The 23,050-nt window shown below is 38.7% G+C and overlaps 1 protein-coding gene across 1 annotated transcript in view; it reads right to left on the bottom strand.

The window, feature by feature from the left end:
• The window catches only part of VPS13B (vacuolar protein sorting 13 homolog B), a 434,090-nt gene that overhangs the window by 134,220 nt on the left and 276,820 nt on the right, over nt 1-23,050 (bottom strand). The gene's annotated exons all lie outside the window — the stretch shown is intronic.

Here is a 23,050-nt window from a genome sequence, read left to right as displayed (position 1 = left end):
TTCAGATGCTATACACCATTAGAAAACATCATTAGTAGAAGTATTTGAAGGTCACCCAACTGAAGAATGTTTAATTTATTATACAACTACTTTTTAAGCAATTAGTTAAAATTTAAATAAAAATGTATATTACCAAGACCTCAGTGTGTGATTCTTAAGAAAGTGGAAAATAGTTCACAGTTTAATAGCCAAAAGCTGACATTCATTGTTAGAAGGAAAAGTAAACTTTTTGCGCCATTCCCTATAATAGTGAAGACTAAAATATCTTCTAAAAAAAACTTAGCAAATGTGCCCTCAACTATCAGCTCTACTGATTAAAAGTTGTCCTTACTAATTAAAACTGGTTCCCTGCTAACAAATAATAAATGAAGACCATAATTCTGGAAATCCTGTACATCTGCAATTTTGGGTTGTATGATGGCAAATCAGTTAAAACTTAATCCCAACAAGGCAGAAGTGTCGTGGCTGGGAAAATCCTGAATGGAGGTGTGCAACTGACTCTGGGCAGGGTTATACCCCTCCAAAAGAGTAAGGTTTGGAAGTTCTTCTGGACTTGACATTTATCATGTAGGCACAGGTGGTGGTGGTGGTGGCCAGAAGTGCTTTTATCATCTTTTTATCATTTTTGACTGGTGCACCAGCTGTGGCCTCATCTAAAGAAAGCTGCCTCAGTAACACATGCTCTGGTTATGTCCAGGCTTGTTTACTGAAATACACTTTACATGAGGCTGGCCTAGAAAATAGTCCAGAAACAATTGGTGCAGAAGGCAGCAATTAGAACAGTTGTAGAAGCTAGGTGTTCGCATGATGTTATACCTATTCTGTGCCAATTATATTGGCTGCCTATTCATATCCAGACCCAATTTATTTTAGGTGCTGGAGTTAGTCTTTAAAGCCCTAATGGGTTTGGAACCAGGTTATCTGAAGGACCACCTGATCCTGTATGAGTCTGCTGAAACTTTGAGATCATTATCTGAGACCCTGCTCTCTGATCCATTGGTGAGAGCCATTAACAAGTACCAGAGAGGGTGTTTTCTGTCAGGGCCCCAGAACTTTGGAATATCCCCCTCTGAGATGTGTCTATGGACGTATTTGTTTCAGTCTTTATTTGGTTAATTATAGTATATTGTGCTTTTAATATGCTATCTTAATTAACATTTTTATTTGTTATTTTAATGCTTTATGTATTGTTTTTATGGTTTGATTACTTATTTGTAATGGATATGCTGAATAGGTGTCTTTCTTGCTATGTATTCTCAGGTGTTTTGTAAAAAGGACAGAAATGGAGGCATCTAGAACACTCTAGTCTTAACAAAATAACTGTGAATTTAAATGCATGTCCTTGAGAACATGGGCAAGAATATATGTGTCTGCAAAAAGGGATCATATTTGGTAACACTTGCTATTTAAATTGTTGGGAGTGAGAAATCCTTGTTAATCTACTGCAAATTGTCCAGAGATCTACCAAAGGATCCTGATCTACCTTCTGTCCACCCCTGATTTAAAGCACCTTGGTCACCAACAGTGGGGGTGACCTCCAAATGGGGGTGACCTTTTGTCCTCCAAGGCCACAAAATATAATGCTGGGAAGGCATGGCACCAACAGGGCTCTGGTGACTTGACTTTGTTCCCACTCAACAAAAGGTGGGAACTGGGAGCTAGTGTGTAGCACCAGAACTGCAGAATGGTTGGTCAGGGGATGAAACCAGCACCAATGGGCTATAATAGTAGCTCCATATAGTTCAGCATCAAATATACAAGAAAAGAAATATCTTTCCACCTTAGAATCTGTCCACATTGTGGTTTTCTATGAGTCAGAAGGAACAAACTAATTCTCATGAAGAAGAAATTTACGAATGCATAGCCATGACAAACAGAAGCATTAATACATTGACATTTTTTTGGTTGGGGGTTATACTGTTTTTCAACTTGAATCCTATACCTATTTCTGAAATGACTATGTCAGTGACAAACCTGTTACATTTAAACATGGGACAACTTTTGCAGTAGGCTGAGAAAGTCTGTGTATTAGATGCAGGCTTAATGTTAAATCATCAATTGATGATACTTGCAATATACTGTACAGTATCAGTTCATGACAGAGAAACATGGTTCTTTAGTCTACTTTCAAATTCTGGTTTTTGTCTCTAACAGGCATTTTCTCTTTCTATGTTGTTACAAAGTCTGTTTTTTAAAAAGTGTCTATTTATGCAAAGTAGGACCTCAGCTTATTAACTTTCTTTTGAGCCTCACAAAATATAGCTTTATTGGAACTTTGTATACTTTTCTTATTTTTATACAGCCAATCTAGAAGGTCAATATATAAAAGCAATCCATAAAATACCTCAGCACAAGCATTAAAACCAGTATGTAAGTAACTGAAGAGCACGCTTGATAGAGCCATCCATCACTTGTTACTATGGGCCAGTAATGTCTCCAGAAAACAGCCAGGCTTGGGCTTAAATGGACTTTCAAGGGGAAGGACTTCCATGGCTAGAAACTACACTGGATGATATTGCCTTTTGACATTCTAACTTGACACTCAAGTAGCATTTCCAGGAAAGAATCTCCATCAGATCTCAAGGGCTATGGCAAGACATAGATTCTTTGAGATCGCCTGTGGATGTTCTCTTACAGGATATATATCTTTACATGTCACTTAGCCAGTTATTGACTTAGGATTTGCAGCTATTAACTTTAAAAGGCAAGCCTGGTAATAAATCTGGGCATCAACTGAATATCCTTTTATACTATTGAACAATTCCAAATGCAAGAACTCTAAAAACATTCCTTACTTTGTTATAGAAGAAATGGGCCAATACTTTAAAGATGTCAAAAACACCAATATCAGCTTCCTGATAGCAAATGTAATGGTAACATTTATCATTGAGCTGCATTTATATCAGTTCACTTACTCTTTACATAACCCATTTAAAATGAACAATAAAAGTTTTCTTTAATTAGCTACTGGTGTGCATTAACATGATCATGATTAAACCATAAAAACCAACTGTACATTACTCAGGTCCCCTATCACATGTGTTTTAAATTATTTTAGTTGAAAATGTACTTTGAGTCCCTTTTAAAAGTTCGACCTTCTGCTTTCAGAGAATTAAATGCATATTACTGCAGTGGAGAAGATAATGTTTCAGACCTCCAGGCATATATTAAACACACTGGCAGCACATTAGACAAAATGCTTTACTTATTAGATACTTCCTATTCTAAACAGTGTCATCAAAGGCTAAAAACAAAATCCATATAAAAGCTGCACAATGCTTCCACACAGAACCTGTGCCAAAATCCCTGTACTTTCCAACTAATGAGGAAAGGATGTGCACTCTTAACATATGAATGTAAGATTTTCCAAGCATTTACTTTAGGAAACAGTACTATTGATTCCATATGGCTTATGTTAAATGAAACTGTATTGGTAAAATAACCTTTAAGATATCTGGCATGATAACCATAATTAAACAGTATTCAAAGGAATAAAACAAAGGGGAATTTGGTTTCACAATGGCTAATTAAAATAAAATGAAAAAACACAGTATGTCATCTATCAAGATAAATTGTTATTGTTTAAAAAAACTATTTAAAATACTGTTAAAATATACTTTTTAGATACAATCTAAAAGTACTGGGGAAATATTTGTGGCTTAAAAATGGATAATTTGGCGAAGAAAGGTAGTATAGGACTTGGATTTTTTTATGCTGAGAGAATAGTTTTAAAGCTTTGAGCATAACCAGATGGGTCTTAAATCAGAGGAATTCTACAGTTTTTCCATGTGAATGAATTGCAATGTGAAAAAGTTTTAAATTGCTGAAAAATGTCAAGTTGATAGTTTACTTATTAGATCGCTTCAGTGCATTTTCTCCATCCTTTCACGTCATAGTAGCCCCCATGGAGAAGGTGATGAAAGCTATGCTAGTAGCTAGGGAATTCTAGCAAATTCTTCCTTGTCATGTGTTGAGATAAGTGACTTTACTAGCTTAACCCCTTGAATACAAAAGCATTTAGGGAAGATAGAGAGATAAGGGCTATAGTATGTGTCCACCTTCATGAATATACACTGTTGCTGGGCATCCTAAAACATCAGTGTAAATGTACTCAAGTGCTTTTTATTACTAGGGCCAAGATGTGGCATTAATCATCCTGCTAGTTTAGGCAGCCATGTTACCCCAATAATTTAAAGGACTCACAAAAATCATATGAGGGAAATTTATGTTTCCAAGTCACAAACAAAATGAAGAAATACAATGCAAGCCAACAAATAATTTGTATACCATTCTGGATTCATAACCCCCTTTAAAGAAAATGCCATAATTTTCTAAGTGGGACAATTATGTTACATTTCCGTGTAACAGCATAAGGTTATTGTAAATTTGCAAACAAGTATTGCAAAAAAGAGGTCCATTTCATGGAAATGCAATAGTGAAGCCAAAACCATGCGAACTGAAGTGCAATTTTAGGTAATAGTTCTTCCGTTAAGTATTCAATGAAAAGAGTCATACAGAAACCCCAGCAATATGCACCAGGTATAGTAGTTATCATGCAAGTAATACTTGCTGACTTACATTAAATTTCATTTCTGCTTTGATTATTGAGTCTAACTCATAAAAATGTTTAGGGCTCAAGTGTGTGTGAGTGTGTGTGCCAAGCACAAACCTGTAACGTGAGCTACTTACCACCCAGACTGTGAATTGATCCCATTTTATACATACAATCTCACAAGTCATTGAAGAAACATTTCTATTTTAATTAATTATGCAATTACGTTTTCTGAAATGGCCTACGCTGGATCTTTTCTACCATGTTCCCAAACACACGCCCCTTGTAGATTTTATTTAATATAGCACCCAACCTGAAGAAGATCTCAGAGCACAGGCAGGGTCTTTCAGATAACATGGACCTATGCTGTATATATTCTGGGCCATCTTACCAGAAGCAGCAACTGTCCTCACTGTCCCTAGGATCAGTGTCCCTAATTATGGTGCTCTGTCCTTCCCTCCTATCTATGCAAAAGGAACCGTGGGACTATAGTTCTTGGGAGAGCATGTCACAAAAAGAAGCAGAAATCTCAAACTAAAAGTCCTAGTTTAACTACACAAGTACAGTCTCTCTCTGTTCTACAGAAAGTCCCGGGCCTGCAACTCACTATTCAAAATGCTGCTTCATCTGCTTTAACACGGCTTCTGATTGGCTCTAGCAAATATCATATTTGGACAAGAGGTTCATAGATACAGGGAAATAGTTTTCCATCTTCAAGCATGATCAACAATTTAGCTGCATTTCTCCCCTCATGCTAATGGGTTGCAGCCTGGGCCGCCCCCACCCCAAGCCATAGTAACAATTAACCATGAGCTTTTTCCTTCATAATAATCCTCTTATTAAGATTATTTTTCTGCTCAAATATTATTTGGATACTTAATGGTACCTAATAATTTAGGTTACGGCTACCGATTTGGACAACTTTAAAGGGGGATTACACAAATTCATGGAGGATATGCTATCAATGGCTGCCAGTCATGATAGCTATATACTAACTCCGTGTACAAATTATGGGCAAGATCCAACGAAGCATGAAACAAGTTCTGTGAGCCCAAGAGTGATTGAGATTTGTTTTGTTCAGACAGCAGCTCCCTGTAGTACATGGCAAAAGTGCTTTTGGAATAGAGAAGTTTCAAAAGCATTTTGTAATATGGCATAGGACCAATGTTCAAATAAAAAAGCTTTTTAAAAAATCTATGGGGGTAATACAAGCCCCTTGGCATGATCTTATGTTGCTCTTTCAATCATGGACTATTTTCTGTAAAACTACATGGCTTCAGCTGTTAAAAGGAGGGCTAAACTCTGCACAACCACAGTTTGTTAACACTGCAGAGGGAGTTGTTTTTGTTTTTTGTAGTATACAGATTGAAAATCACAATGTATGAAACACAAGCCTTTACAGTCATAAATAGGTTTTATGCAAAATTATTTGGCTATTGCTTTCTATTTTAATTGAAGGAAACACTGAGTTTAAAACTGAGTTTAAAGCAAATCCAGTTCCCTCGCATCTATCTCTTTGCATTATAAACACACATCCAATTGTAACATGTTTATTATATGTACAGAACAGAACATTTTAAAGGGGCAAAAATGGAAAAAAATATTATTCCCAAACTGGGTAACTTAAATGGCTTAGTTTACTGCTTGCTTCCTATTTATCATTTAAATAGTTGAAGACTATTTACTGAAGGTTACCAAAAGGATCATCTCATTCCATATATAGCTGCCTAGATACTAAGACCATCTCCAGTGGCCCTTCTCCAGGTGCTCCCTCCACATGAGGTGAGGTGGGTGGCTACTAAAGAAAAGGCCTTCTCAGTGGTGGCACCCTGGTTAAGGAATGGTCTCCACAGAGAGGCTTCCCTGGCACCTACGTTGTCATTTTTGGTGTCAGGTGAAGAACTTTTTATTTTCCCAGCCTTATTAGTCCTTCAATTTTAGAAATTGCATTAGTGCATGTTTAGAGCTTTGCACTGCTATTGGTTTTTACCCTGGTTTTTTTTTAAATTTAAGTTTTATTATGTTTTAAAATGAGGTTTTTATATTATGCTTTACTATGTTATTGTACTGTACTGTGAACCACCTAGAGAGCTTCAGCTAATGCGGGGGAGGTGGTGTATAAAATTGAAGTAGATAGATACATACATAAATAAGACATCTCACTTGTATAAATTCTATTTTAATTTTTCTAATGTGTCATTAATTTGTGTAAACATATACATGTAGTGGAGGTAGTTCAGAAATATCTTTCAGAGATTTATTGGCTCTGTTTGATACTTAATTTTAACTACACAGAGTAAATCCTCAGCTTACATAATGTCTTAATTCGTAGTTTATTTAACTCATGTTTTGTTGCCCTATTCAGGGTTTGTCTGGCAGATGATCAACAAACTGTGGTTTGTTTTCTCATTCCCTGGATTGTTTGTTTCCCTCCTCCTTTGCCTATTCTCTCCCTGTATCCCAAATGTCTTTGCAGTGTTGCAGTACTGGGACGTAGAGTGATTGGTTTGTTTGTTTTTTAACTATTCTTGCCCACCGTCACTGTGACAGGGAAATCTGAAAATACCCCAATAAACCCCCTTGTCTGTTGTGGAAAAGTGCCCAAGTACCCAAAAATACTCTGATCCCTTTCCCCCCTCCCCTCTTTGCTTTTGAATTTGGAGACACAGAAAGCCTCTTGGCCTGCTGGTCAAGGCTGTCTCTTGGCTCCTTATCTACCATGGTCACATGTTGCTTTTTCGTTAAACACGTCTGCTTTGTGTTTAGGAACCAGGCTGTGTAACACAGACATGAAGGCATATCACTTCATTGTTTATCACCTAAGCCCCCTGACTGGGCATTTCGGAAGGGTCAGGGTATACTTGGGACTTATCAAAGAACAGAATGCAACATTTTCTACAGGTCATAGCCTGCCAAAATATGACATTGTTTATGTAAGAATGGTTTTCATTTATGGAACATGTATGGGACTTGTGATCAGTCACGGGAGGGAGGAGGGAAAAGTATGACTTCATCAGAGCAACTTTGAGGAGTAGAAAAGTATGCTGATGTGGATGATGGGCAGAGAGTTCAGCCTTTGGCTCACTATGTTACTATGTACATAGTAAAATAAAGCCTCTGAATCTGGACCGGTCTGGAGTTGTTCCTTCCTACTGGGTTTGGGGAAATTTCCCTAACATCTGTAGCCTAGCAACTCAACCCATTAACAATTCATGGGTTCTGGCTTCATGTGTAACAAGAACCCATGATTTAAACAAACTAGAGTTCACAATCTAACAACAAATGATGAGCGTTTTTTAAAAAAATGTATTGTTCATGTGTAAGAAACCATGGTTTGTTACCACAGCCATGTTCGCACATCACGACAACCAAGAATTCAACCGCCCATACTGTTGGTTAGTGTTTTGTGCGAACCAGGCTAGTATAAAGAGAAGATATTTCTGAAGTGGGCTGAATAGACACTGTTATACATCTGTATAAAATAGTTCTATTTTATTTTAATGATGGTTATGTAATGGTACTATTTCCAGATTATTGAACCACAGAAATTTTCAAACTCTCATCTAAATGTCTCCAGCCAATCATGAGCTCATTTTTCAACATCACATAAAATATGGAACAAGTTGCAAGCGTGAAACCACAAAGTTAAAGTGCCAATCGTATCTTCTTCATAACGATGACATCTGACCTAATTTTAGCTAAAAATTAAGTATTTTTTGTGAGCATGAACATCTTGTTTATTATATAAATCCAATGATAGCAAGAACATAGGTTCTGCTTTTTACTAATAAGATTTTAGAATCATGGAATAGTAGAGTTGGAAGGGGCCTATAAGGCCATCGAGTCCAACCCCCTGCTCGATGCAGGAAGGGCATTTCTAGGCTCTTAAAAGATCCAGGGCACAGGCCCATAATGCAAATTTGCATGTGTCTGAATCAAAGCAGTGTGTGTGTGTCAGTGCACATGCTACATAAGAAGTATGCACTGACCCACGTCCTGCAACTCAGTCCCTGATTCATTGGTTTGTAAAACATGTTCTTTCTGCTCTGGACAATTTGGAGTTGGACCACTTCAACTGAGTACCAAATCTTCGGGAGATGGGTGTGGGGAACAGAGCCTTCCCACCAGCCCTGCTGACCATCTACTTAATTTCTTTCCCCCCTCTTTTCTCCCCATCACCCTTTTCTTGCATGTCATGTCTTTTTTAGAATGTAAGCCTGTGGGCAGGGACTGTCTTCTTTACTGATTGATTGTGAGCTGCTCCTGGAACCTTTTTTGGCTGAGGTGTGGGATAAAAATACTATAAATAAATACATAAATAAATTGCCAATAGCGTTTTTATTCCCTGGAAGAATTGGATGAAATTTTCAGGATCCGTTGCCCCATCAGAGGAGATCACGTCTACCAAATTGCAGAACGATAACTAAAGAGGACTATGTTCAAGGGTAGCCTGGATATTTTGAGGGTCTCCAAAAGAGGATTACTTATCTCCCTATGTTCTTTGTGGAACACTGTTCTGAAAATTACAGGTAGCTTAGAGGTGCCTCTAAGTAAGAAACCAGAAAAGTTTCAGAAGGATAGGTTCAGCAGTTCATGTAGAAGGGGAGCAAGTTTCAGAAGGATGTAAGCAGGGGTTAGAAAATTACGATGCTTGAGATTCAGTTTAAGGTTTTACATATTTAAGTGTGCTGGCATTAGAAGAATGGCCCCATTTTGCCCTCCCCGAAAGCACAGTGATGGGAGACCATAGTAAAAAGTTGCACTAGGATTAGAAGGTAGATCTGTAAGTCATTGAACCACACTCCTGCCACTGCCCACCCACCCCCACTGCATGTTTTAGCAAAACTAAAGCAAAATATGTTATTTTGAGACATAAATTCTGCTTGGCCTTCAGACTTAGTCTGAATTCAATGCACATCCCTATGCATGCAGTTGTAGAATTAGCAGCAGGGGAAATGGTTGGGAGGGTGCTTTTGCATTCATGTCCTCCTTGTGGATTTTGGCCACTGTGCGAACAGAATGCTGGACTAGATGGACCCTTGGCCTGATGCAGCACTTTCAACACTGAGCACTTATGAATTCCTTCAAATTCCATTCCCCTCCATACAATAATCCCTCCAGCAACTCTTCATAAAAATAGATGTCTTGTGCAACTCTCCTCTACCTCCTCCTTGTTATGATGCACAAGCTATCATTGTTATCATCCTCCCCATAATTTCATTTGTGCCAAGACTTCACTTGAATTCAGTCAATGAGTCTTTTTCAAAACTAGGGCTAAATTATGAAGGAAGTCTGAACGTGTATTAAGTGCCTTTCTTTCACCACTGATGCTAAAGTTCATGCACAATGAAAAGCAAAACAAAAGCAAAAAACACAAATGACAGAACATGCATAGGACAGGTCTGAAAGGTTAGAGTAAATTGGATGGGCAGTTTATTGAGCCTGCAGCATCATGCTCACAACTTAGGACTTCTGAATAAACATGCAGAAGATCAGGCTGAAAACCTCCCTGCAAAAGTAACTTTGGTTGGAATCCTTTGCATCATGGTTCAATCCAGGCCCTTGGAGATTTCTGATTTCTCCAATTCCAAATCAGAACTGGAACAGCTATTTCAGAGAATGGGGGAGGAACCTCTCTCAGATACCCCAGGCAGTGGGAGAGATTCTTCCCAAGGCCTTGACAAACAGACGTCCCAGGCCAAGTTGCCTCCCCCGTCTCCACCATGGGAACCCAATGGAGGAGGAAGAGGGGTGTGACTTGAGAGACACATGACTGCATCGCAAATTGAAGCAGGCAGAATTAGGGAGGGGGTTAGGTGCTCTGCCAGGACAGCCACTCTTAGAAGCCAACATAGAAGGGAGCCGCCCTAAGAGAGGAGCATCACTGTAAGGCAGGTTTGACCGTATGTGCCCATGGGCAAACTGATGGCAACTTCACTACCTTATGGATTGTCTTCCCTAATACAGATGTTAGAGTGATTGTTTAGAGCCTTGGGCAATCTGAGAACTTCTTTGAATCCACATTGTGGAAAGATTTGCCTTTAGCACATTGAAGCCGTAATAGATTGAGGCTTCAAGTCTCTGCTTGTTGATTGTGAAGGGGAAGGACCATCAAACATGACACTTTGCCCACTTTCCTGGAGTATGTCTCATTAAACATAATGGGGCTTACTTCTGAGCCGACACACACGTTTGAGTACGTGAGCAGTGTTTATCTCTCCTCTTCACAAAACAAACATTTTTCATTAACATTTTCTCTTCATGGGAAGATAGGAAGCTGCCTTATACTGAGTCAGAACCTTGGTCTAGCTTGATCAGTATTGTCGACAGGATTCTGGCAGGATTCTTTCCTAGCCTTACCTGGAGATAACAGGGACCTTCTGCATGCCAAGCATGTGGTGCTGTACCGCTGAGCTACAGCCCTGACTATTGCTGGTTAATGGCAACTGACAAACCAAACAGTCCCAGATTCATTCCTCTGCAACCGTGTTAATTCACTTTTCTTGAAGACTTGGGTGAGGAAGCAGAGAAAAACAAACCCTCTTGTCTGTTTATATAAAGTCAAATACAGTTCAGAACTTTTCTTGCCTACCAAAGATAATTCTCTTTAAGAATTCTCCAAGATATGCTTTGGCTGGAATAAAGAAGAGAAAGATAATCCAGGCTAGGGGAAAGAAGAAGAAAAGAAGAATGGTGATTCAAAGTTGAGGGGTCAGAGAAAGAATTCCCCAAACCAAGTGGCTTCTTTCAAAGACGTAGTATTTCAAAAGAATTTAGGAGTCTGTGGAGGAGTTGTAAGGATTACACATACTTAAATTAACTTTATGAAGTGAGGTGGCTGAGAGCTTTTTCTTCTTATTTGTTAAACTGTAAAAAAATATTTCAAAGCCCCAGCATTTCCTCGATCATGACGGCACATATCCTAGCCCTCCCTTTTGAAATAATCTGAGACCTGCAGATATTTAGGAGAAATTAAAGTCGTGGGGAGGGATGGTGGAAAGAAGTTTGTGGAATTCTTTGCTGTGCTGAAGCTACTAAACATTTGCAGAAGCCAAAGGTTCCAGTTTGGGGCAGTAAATTCAGATATATTTCACATGGAGCTCTTTCTGCTCTTCTCTTTCTGTCTTCAAAATGTCATTGCAAACAAGCTCCCAGCAGATTGTTTGAGAAGAAAAGTAGGGGGAGAGAGAAAAAACAATGAGAAGACTGTGGAAGGAAATGTGGCAGTCTCTCCTCTAGTTTAAAGGCTGGTGCATCCATACCACATTTCCCATTGGTCTGGTAAGGGAGTGAGTCCTAAGGCCTCCTTAATAACTGCAAGGCTATTGCAGTTCACAGGGAAGAAGCAGATTGTATTAAGGTAGATTATGACAATCGGGGCAGCTCAAAAGATCCAGGGCATAGCTCAGAAGATCTGGAGCCCATGCCAGGTGGGCCCTTCTCTAACAATGCACATGCCTCCAAGATGTGGCCTGTCTATTTTTTCCCCTTTTTAATGAAGGGGGGGGGGGAAATGAAGGGATGAAACCTGATAAATTCTGAAGTAAAACTTTTTTGAGGTATAGTTACAAATTTTTTTTCTGAAGCTCTGTAGAGCTCTGTATCATGCTGTTCAAACAGCAGTAAAACTGAACTCCATCATGCATGGACATAGGGTTTCCTGCTATGGGGAAGTAACCGGAAGGTCTGCTGAGTTCTAGAAGTTTCCAAAATCCTTCTCTACACAGACACAGATCCCATGTGTGTGTGTGACAATAGAGAACTACTACACACTTGATCTTAGCCAAAAGGTCGAGAAGCGACCTTTGAGAATTGGTGAGCATTAATTTTCTGGAAAGACAGTTTTTTTAAAATTTTGTTTGGATCTTGAAATGTGCACAAATGTTATCATAACTCTTAAAATATTTTTTTATTTTTGCTTTTGCGCAACAAGCTGTCAGGGGCAAAGGGTGCAGGAATTACCCATTGATAGGTCAGGAAAAGGGGACCAGATTGCCCAATTAGCAACCTGATCCCCAGGATCTGAAGTGTTGAACTGACCTTGGGGAGGGGGGGTATCTTGCTTCCATTGCAGACTTGCCTGATTCTCAAGCAAGTGCTTTTAACACAGATGTCGCTGACAAGGATAGTAACAAGAGGGGAATATGCCTTTGCAGGGCTAAATAGAGGACAGGCAGACCTGTAATCACACACAATTGTGCAAGAGCAGCAAAAAAATATAATTGTGATATTTGCGCACTTTTCAAGATCCAAAATGTGAAAACTTAAAATTGCACAAATTACTATTTGCACAAATAGCAGAACTCAGGAAAAAATGTGCAAATTACATCCATTAAAAAAATGGAAATCTGCATATTGGCTCAGATGCTAGAGCAGGGGTGGGGAAGGAAACAAAGCTGAGCTGAAAAAGAATCCATCACATTTTCACCCCCAGACAGAATTCTCATATATCCGTATGTGTCTGAAAGGCACAAATGGACCCAGGTCTGGTAAATGGTTCAGGCCTGGCAATCAGATGGAGTCCTTTTATCACCAAGAAAGTGATGCAATAGGGATGTAGCAGTTTTTTAAGGACCATAGTAGAGACTGAAAGGATGCAGTATTATGAAGGCCTGTAGCATTTGCCTACCCTCTCCCAATCCCACTGATGAGGCCAGTGTTCATACAGCAGTGCCACCAGCTGCCACTGACTCAGCTCTCAAGCTGGTGCCAGACACTACTACATCCCCGCTGTGGTGGTGATGTGCAGGCATAAAATCCATTGCATCCAATTTTAACATGGACGGGTTTATCGTGACCAACGTAAGAATAAATGCAGCAGGACAGAATGGCTCAATAAAAGTGAGCTTATTTTCAGGGTGGGAGGGAAATAACTATTGCATACTCCTAGGGACCCCCTAGGAAGTAGTAAATACATACACAAAGTTATTGTCAGCAGCATTAATTTTCCAGTAGTAAATTACTTACAAGCCTTTATACTACAGTAAATAGGACAAGAACATTATACAACTACATTCAAAACACAGCACTGCAAGGAGGAGTGGGAAGCAGATGTCACACTAGAAAAGGACATTTCTTACATGCCAACACAAAACTTTTCTGCTACCTTTCTTTGTAGGAAATATGTCCATGATGCACCAAGCAGCTGGAAATGCAGAAATTCACTCTGATGACAGTAGCTTACATATCTATATACAGTGTGGTCTGCATTCAATACAAAAAACTCATTTGCTAGAGGAATGGGGGGTGGGGAATCAACACCATTACTCTTACCTTGGCATCTGGAAGCAAGACCAGCTAATGACAAATTGCTCTCTAAATCAAAGAAGGCCCACAAATCCAAATCACTGTAATTTTGTTTGTTTGCTTCCCAAGACTAGAACCATTGTTTCCTTTGATAATGGGACCCCACAGCGTGGATGAACAATTGCCCCCAAATTACCATCTTTATTCTGTCTAAAAAGATTCTGAAAGATATTTCTGCAGCGAGTCAGTAACTAATCAAAACAGATACATCCACGACTTTCAATAATTTGTCTCCAGATGAAGGCAAGGCCGTTTCCATCTGTGTGTGAAGTGATACTAACCACATTAATGCTTTTTGGCATTTTTATTCTGCAGAAGAGTAATGCGTGCAGAAGTCAAGAATAAAAGCATATTTGTTGACACACAAACAGAAATAATATGTTTCAATTATAAACAATATTTAACTTGGCAACATCTCACTGTTGGCTAATTCTTCTCTTCAGAAATGCCTGGTTAAATGTTAATTAGCACAGAACAGAGAAAATTGTGTATTTGTTTCAAAGGGTGCTGGACTCAGAAAGAGCAGAAATAAGTGAATGAAGAGGACTTTAAGAATGGGAGGGAAGGCTAGGCTCTAAAGTTGCAGTAATGCAGAACAGGTCAGTTTGAAAGGTGGGATATTTCATTCAACATAGTGAGTATGGATTAGGTGGCTAGTTAAAAACAACAACATCCTGTTTGAAAATCTGAGATAACACAAAAGAGCTACTCTATAAACACAGATCACGAGGACAGAACTTCAGAGGAAATGATTAAATGCAAAGATAAAAGTTGGGGCCATAGTATTGCAATATTTTATACTAAAATGTCAGACAGTTAAAGGAAGCAGTCCTGACTTCTAATAAACAGTGATATGTGGGAGGGAAAACGAAGAAATAGTGTGTGTGTGTGTGTGTGTGTGTGTGTGTGTGTGTGTATTCAGGATAATTTGAAGTGGCAGCAAATCTGGATTCATTGAATATGACATGTATTGTATGTAGACTCAGGGTTGCTTATTGTTACTTACATAATATATAGTATAATATTGTTTTGTGATGTATGGATAGCAATACTTTGTTATTTCATGCACCTAGCCACTTTAAAACAAAGCAATGCCAGCTTTTAAAAAGAAAAGTTACACTGGTGACTCGTGAGAAAGCCCACAGAAATGATAAGTGGTAACAATTTGGAATGATAAAGCATTCTGTTTGTTTCACTAGGCTGGCCCCTTTTCTTCAGTGAAACATGATACAAAACCTATTCACGCTCCAGAGTTGGGAAATTAGGACATGGTTTAAAAGAAGGCATATTACTTGGATGACTTCTTACAGAATACATCTAGCCCGGAAAGGCATTAACACCCAGTGGTAATTCCTAGCCAATTGACAATCCAATGAGAACGAACCTAATACTGGATTCCATTTTCAGCATTCTTTGCTTTGTATTGGCTCTCTGTCACACATTGCTTCAAGAGAAAATGTCAGATCAAGATTTCTAATACAAGGAATACTGGAGCTTGGGACTGTGCATGAAATGAAGGGAGCAAATCATTATGTTGTAAGAATCCACAACCTGGAAAGAATGGAGGTTCCTTTCAAATTTGGCAATTCTGATCTCAGTATATATATATAGAGTGTTTTCATATAGAAGCAAGTTTCATAGTTGGTAGGGTTCTATTTACATAGGGAGAAGTTAAAAAAAAATTTTTTTGGAACATACAGTATAGCTGAGAGGTAGTATTTGTATTGCTTTGCAATATAAAACAGGAAACCTGTTAGCTGTTCTAGGCCCAAGAGCAATTATTTGAAATTTAAACAGTTAAAATAGAACACAATCTACTTTACTACCAGGCTAGGCTTCTGATGTTTTAGTAAGATTTATTTAAGCTATAGATGAGACATAAAACAAAGGACTACCACATTTTATCCAATATTTTGATAGACTTTGAAAGAGACTGGCTAGAACATTCATCTCTTTTAAACCACTAAACTATGGTTATACAGAGACAAAAGAAATACAATCTCAACAACAAAGAGGTCTGTTTCAGATAACCAAATAACATAGACCTTAAAATCTGGACAGAGCCCAATCTTGCACTTAACACTCAGGTTAAAACTGCTTGATCCATAAAGGTTAGTTCTCAAACACGTTGAAAAATAAATAAAAATAATTTAGATTAAGTTATAAAAACTAGAAACAATCTGCTTTGGCTAAAGTATATTATTTATCTTTTAGATTTGTGATCACACATTTTTTTCAAGATTTTTTCTTAGAGAAAATCATCTCCTTGGGGCAATTATCATTTTGGTTATGGGCCAACATGCTAGATTTTACTAGGGGTGGGGGGGAAAGCAAATGTTAAAACTTTTATCAACAGAGGATTACATAATCTATTGTAACAAATGTTTATCCTTTGGAATAATATAAGAACTCAAGGTCATATGAGTGGGGCAGTTACTTCTGGAGATCACATGCTAAGGATTTAGAGTTACATCTAATTTTTACAAGAAATAAGAGAAAAATAAATAGACCACCTGAAATTCCCATGACTTGCTCTGCCAGCAAATAAGTGCTTAGGATGTGGTGTGCCAGATATTTAAGATAGCAAGGATGATTAATGGCTTGGGCCATTGAGACTGCCTCTGCTCCTTTGTACCAGAACAACTATTAAGATTAACTGAAAGTGCCTTTTTGACTGTACTACCCTGTAACCAAATTCTAATAGCAAGGGTATATAGAGTACTTTTCTCAGTGGCTGCTTCCTTCTTCTAGACATCCATCAGAATCCATGACAATACTCTCTGGATGAGCTTTCCTTTGGGGGCTGGCATTTTGGGCTTTCATAATCAAGAAAGAATCAACTTTGCCAAAGCCTGGGTCTAGTCATATTACTTAAAAGCATATTACTTAAAACCTCTCTGTTTGGTTGGCTAGTAGCAATAGAAAAAACATTTTCCTGACTGTAGAGCAATACGACAATGGAACCAGTTACCTAGGGAGGTCGTGGGCTCTCCCACCCTAGAGGCATTCAAGAGGCAGCTGGACAGCTATCTGTCAGGTATGCTTTAGGGTGGATTCCTGCATTGAGCGGGAGGGTTGGACTCGACAGGCTTATAGGCTCCTTCCAACTCTACTATTCTATGATTCTGTTTTGTGTAACCCCTTCCCCCCTTCATATGTTTCAATGTGATTTTAGACTGTAAGCCTCTAGGCAGGGTATTGCTGTTTTATTTGTACATTCTGTACAGTATCAAGTACACTGTTGGTGCTAAATAAATAAGTAAATAAACAATAATAATGATAATAATAATGATGATGATTCTATGAGATAGGGACAGGAGACAAAGGAGGAAAGGTCTGTTGCACTTGGGTCATTGTGAAACCTAATGGACACTGGCTTTCCACTTCCTGTATTCTTATTCATGCTACTCCTCAAACAGGAAAGAGTACTGATGAAACCCGACCCAACAAATTCTGATTGGTTTAATTTAGTTTTCTAACTAATTCAAACTGATATTATATATGGGGGCTGGAACACCTTGAATGCCACAGGCTTGCCAGGCTGCTCCTTCTGTTCTTGGGTGAGTCCATTCTCTGCACATGGAGAAAGGGAAACAAACCAGATAATGTTGGGGGTGAGGCTTTCAGGGAGGAGTTTCAGGAAGGCTGGGGCCATCCCCTGATATCACCTGGCCCTCAGGAAGTATCCCAGGCAGCAATCTCTTGGGGCCAATTTGGTTCCCCAGCCCTGATTTAAATCAGAGTAGCCTTCAAAGAAGCAGATCTTTGTCCCTGTTCTTATGGAGATGGATATTTTAAAAGTGAGGAAATGCTTGTGTACCATCAAATCTAGAGTAATTTCAAAAGGATAACTAAATCCTAGCTCCCTGCCCTTCAGTGCATGTACTTCTTTATCTGTCAACAGTGCAGTAATTAGATTAAAAAGATATTGTAGAAGTCCTAGAGAAAGTATAATTTATTTTCATGGACAACTTTGCGATGCAATTCTGCATAACTGTGCATGACGCTACCACATTAAAAAGCTATAGTCCATTCAAATCAGATATGGACACTTAACTGGGACCATTCTGTCCATCACTTTTACTTATTAGAAACTGTTATGCCAGCAAGTTAGGCTTATTGGAGTTGGAATCCAAATATTCCTGTACATAATTATAAAGTGATGCTTTTGAGGGGGTTGTTTGTCTCAAGCAAATTTTGTACTATTTTGTCAGTTATATTTCCTGTAAAAATAAATCATAAATATTGGTAACACACATTCCAGAAAGCATTATTCAAGCAGCCAGACACTTTAAGTGTGAAGTGGCTGATACACATGCTCTGCAGATGTCATTGATTTCCCTAATGGAAAATTTGTATTTAAATAGTTGGACTTTATTTTTATTTTTTTAAAAAATCTTTACATCCTATTCTTGAAAGCTTTGCAATCGTAGCGTGGTCATACTAGTCTATATTTTAGTTTTAATGCCCCCTACCTGGTTGGTTTTTCCCCTCCCTCCTGTCTTACAATTTAGATTGTAAGCCATATGGCAGATTGTCTTTTGTTTTATTCTGTACAGCGCCATGAACATTGATGGCGCTTTATAAATAAATATTATTATTATTAATAATAATAATAGGAAAAAAGGAAAGGAACCTCTCGTGCAAGCACTGAGTCATTACTGACTCTTGGAGGGACGCCAGCTTTCGCTGAAGTTTTCTTGGCAGGCTTTATAGCGGGGTGGTTTGCCGTTGCCTTCCCCAGCCATTATTATCTTTCCCCCAGCTAACTGGGTACTCATTTTATCCTTTTAATCCATGAGATGTCAACTTCTGACTATAAAAGAGAATATAGTTAAGGGGATAAAGGTAATCAGTGGGACTATGCTGCTTCTGCCTCTGAAAGTTCATGCTACAATAAACTGGATGGGACCCGTTCTCATGATACAGCCACCATGTGGAGACCACATGAATCTACTTCTGTGTAGTGGCTGCTTCATGCTGGAAGCTGTTCCTATTTACTGGCTCACACCCATGTGGCTTCTCCCTACAATGTCACAAGGCAGCTTAGCAATTATATGGCCCAAAACCATACAGTGACTGGATGCTGAGGGCCACTTCACACAAGGTTGCCACCACACCGACACTGCTTGAAATGGCCTCTACAGGGCAACTGCTTCTCATAGTAAGGCATTGTCCCTAAAATGGCTTGCCATGCAGCCTAGCAGCCACATAGTTTAAGCAGGCTTATTTAGAGCTGCGCGGAGGCAAACCACATGGCAAGGTGAAATCCACATGAAGAGCTGGCATACACATAAAGCATCACCACATGGAGGCAGTTGCACGCAGCCACTCTTAAAGGTCTATATCATGAGAAGCAGCCCACACATACAGCACATCATGTGGAGTCATCACTATACAGAGCAAGTTTCTGGCAGCCTCCATGTGACAAATGTATGGTGAGAAGTAGCTTACTTAGTCTCTAAGATGCCACAGCATTTTATTTCCAATGTCACTTCAGTGTTGATGTCAGAATAAGAGCTTATTGGACAATGGCCTGGTTCAGACAACACACTAAACCATGCTGCTTAATCACAAAATGGTTAATGGAATGCACTGACCTTAATGCATTGCATTAACCATTTTGTGGTTAAGCAGCATGGTTTAGCGTGTTGTCTGAACCAAGCCTATGTGTTAACGTGAAACAAAATGTGATGTTATAAGACCAATATACAAATGACAGTTTTTTCTATGCGAATCCACCCTTTTATCCATTGTAGTACATAGCTTCAGAGGGGAAAAAAAACTAAAGAACTGGAATTAGCTATTGCTGTTCTATGGTTTCACTATGTGCTCCCTTTTCTTTAACTTTAATTTAAAATGGCCCAAATGTTTACTTGGTTGTGTGGTGGGGAAATGTATTGTAAAGCAACTGCATCTCTTAATAAAGAAAGGGAAGAGTGTTTGTAAGCTGGTGTTCTCCCTGACACTAACAGGGCATTCACATACCAGGTGAGGCTCTTCTCTCTCACTCATATATGCCCAGGCTCATAGCTTCGGCTATGGGGTGGTACATAAATGTAATAAATAATAATAGTAATAATAGTAATAATAGTAATAATAGTAATAATAATAATAATAATAATAATAATAATAATTAAGGACCCAATCCAGTCAGCCTCACCATGCATGAGCACACACCAAATAACTCTCTGTATGCACATGCACTGGCATGCATAGGGAAAAGGCTCAATTGGACACATATTTTTTTACAAAAAAATATTTCCCCTGAAGTGAATGGACTATATATAAGTTGCTATTCAAATGTTTACTGTAGCATTTACTTTGCAGGTCATTGTAGTTGCTCACTTGAACCAATATTTCCTCCTTCCTCCCCCTGCTATGGGTGGAGCCATACCTCAGGGGTAGAGTGCATGTTTTGCATGCGTAAGACCCTAGGTTCAATCTACAATAGCTCAGTTTAAAAGATCTGGGAAAGATTCCTGTCTGAGACTTTGGAGAGCCCTTTCAATCAGCAGATAGTTATGGGCTAGATCATAGAATCATAGAATAGTAGAGATGGAAGGAGCCTATAAGGCCATACACCCTGCTCAATGCAGGAATCCACCTTAAAGTATACCTGACAGATGGTTATCCAGCTGCCTCTTGAATGCCTCTAGTGTGGGAGAGCCATAGATCCATAGATGGATCAATGGTCTATCTCTGAATAAGGCAGCTTCCTATGCTCTTGTGCCCTACAGGATCTCCTTACACCTCCTTTTCTATCTTCTGTTTCTGCCTTAACTTTATCTTCAATGTTTCTTCTTATAGGATGTTCTACAACTAACTTTGAATATCACCATCCCACACTGGAAATTTATACAGAGAATATCATCATATAATTGGCATGCAATCTGAAAACATGTAATATGTTAAAAACAAAACAAAACAGAATTAACAGCATATTCTGGGTATCACCACCACTCCCAATTTAAAAATAACATGTGAATATTGAAATGATAACAAAAAAATCTAGGCACCATGCTTCTAGGCCAATCTCATTGTCTATCATAATACACTTACATTAATTTTTCTTACTCTGTATCTGCCTTTTCTATACATATACAGTGTCTGCAAAACGTTTAATTTTTTATCTACAATTTCCATAGAACAATGGAGGGGAAACATTGATTTAAGCCATCAGGTTTTCATATCATTGAGTAAAATAACCAATTACATTGTTTGAGGAGGTCCATATGACTATCATAGTGCAATAATTACTGATTGAAACCTTTAGGGCACAATCCTATTACTTCTGCACCCAATGCTTGTAAGCCTCTGAACTCAGGGGCATCCAGTCATCCAGTACAGAGTGGGAGGAGTGGCGGATGTGACCATTGCTTCTATTGCTCTTCTCTCTCTGTATTTTAGCTAGATGGGCTTTTTTGCCCATATAGCTGGGGCACATCAGAGGGGCAGGAAAGGAGGCTGCTCAGAATAGTTCGTATCCCGGACTCTCCAGTCCCCTCCGCTCCCCACCCACTGGAATGCCACCAGATGAGGAGGGTGAGGCTGAAGCTGGTCCCTATCACAGATCATTCATCACTTACTATGGAGGAGGAGACGCTGAAGCTGAGGGATGGGGGAAATGTAATGCCCTCTTGCTTCCCATAGGAATTGCAATTGGAAGCTTATTGGAACCCTGTTTACCTTAGCATAAGCACGACACTGCATAACTTGCAGAAATGCAAACTGCTTTATCTGTAAAAAATTATGCAGAGATGAGTGAATACCTAGTTGTGAAACCACAAACATATAACCACTTCCTTGGAGAAGTTATATACTTATTAATGTAATATGTACCACAAGTAAATCTAAGCATTCTGCTAATAGAACTACTGGGTTTCCTCATCTTGGTTTGGAATAAATTGTTAGCTGACACCCCCTCCCTAAAATAAAGATTGTTGAACAAGATTCAAAGCAGAGGTGATCATTCATAACTATATTCTGTATGAAAGCATACTCCATAGCTAGTTATTTTAAAGGATCACGCTAATCGCTATTATTAAAAATTACACATTAGAATGGATGAAAATGAAAGTTATGACTGTTCTCACTATTTTATGGTTGCTTTTACTACAAGCATGTGGTAGATTTACTATTTTTACTAATGTAAGTATGTGGTTATCATAAAATCTTTAGCTTCTTGGTGACTTGCGTTCTGTGCTTACACCTGGAACTAAAAATGCATTTTATAACTCTAAGTGGTCTATCCAAAACATGATTCCAGATGTTGATGAGCAACTTCTGTTGGCCCCAGCAACGCAGAGACAGCAAATGGGTAGGGATTTGACTCCAGTTCCATATGCCTATCATCGTGCAATAATTATGTAAATCCCCCATAGGGCTCCATAACTACCTCATAGTATAGCAATAGTAAAGTCTGTATGAAAACCATAACTAGCAACAAGAAATGTAAAGCAATACAGAAAAGATAACTATTTTATAGGTTCATTACAGTATAGAGATGATTGCTTTTCTTAGCTCATCTTTAACAACTTTGCAGGAACTTTTGCCAAGTAACATGGTCATTCTTGGAAGTCACCTCCAGAAGGAAACTGCCTGTCTTTCCATATTTTACAACAGACTCCCTCCCCCGCCCACGGATGACACATTCTTAGGAGCGAGAAAATGCACTTATGAGCTGACCACCTTTTTTGTCACTCTTTTATACTGTGGAATTTTAATGTTTTTGTTTTAATTTGGATTTACTCCAACTTTTGCAAGCCACCTTGAGAACTGGTTGAATAGCAGGGTTTACATTCTTTAAAATGAATGAAAAAGCAGCTGCCCTTGAGAATTCTCTCAGAATTAGGACATATCTATTGTTTTATTTTTGAGGTGAAATAATGGCAAGAAAAATAATGGGTCTCTGCTGAAACAGTTGTTGATTTATCCAGACATGACATTATTAGGCCCTGTGCTTACCTATTAAGTGTGTATACATAAGATCTAACTTTCCTCATAATCTCTTTTCTTTATTTTTGTCAGACCTTCAAGTAAAACAAAAGTGATAACTAATATTATTAATGAAGATATTGAAGCTCTGTTGTTTCCCCATCAGTCATCCAGCAGTCATTCCATCAGCTTGCAGCAGAGGCAAAGAAGGAAAACAAGGCTACCATCAGCCCTGCTGAGAAGCCAGCTTCCTCA

This window comes from Elgaria multicarinata, chromosome 7 (genome assembly GCF_023053635.1).
Source record: "Elgaria multicarinata webbii isolate HBS135686 ecotype San Diego chromosome 7, rElgMul1.1.pri, whole genome shotgun sequence".
NCBI lineage: Eukaryota > Metazoa > Chordata > Lepidosauria > Squamata > Anguidae > Elgaria > Elgaria multicarinata.
The sequence above is the reverse complement of the archived record's forward strand: the minus strand, read 5'-3'. Positions and strand labels throughout refer to the sequence as shown.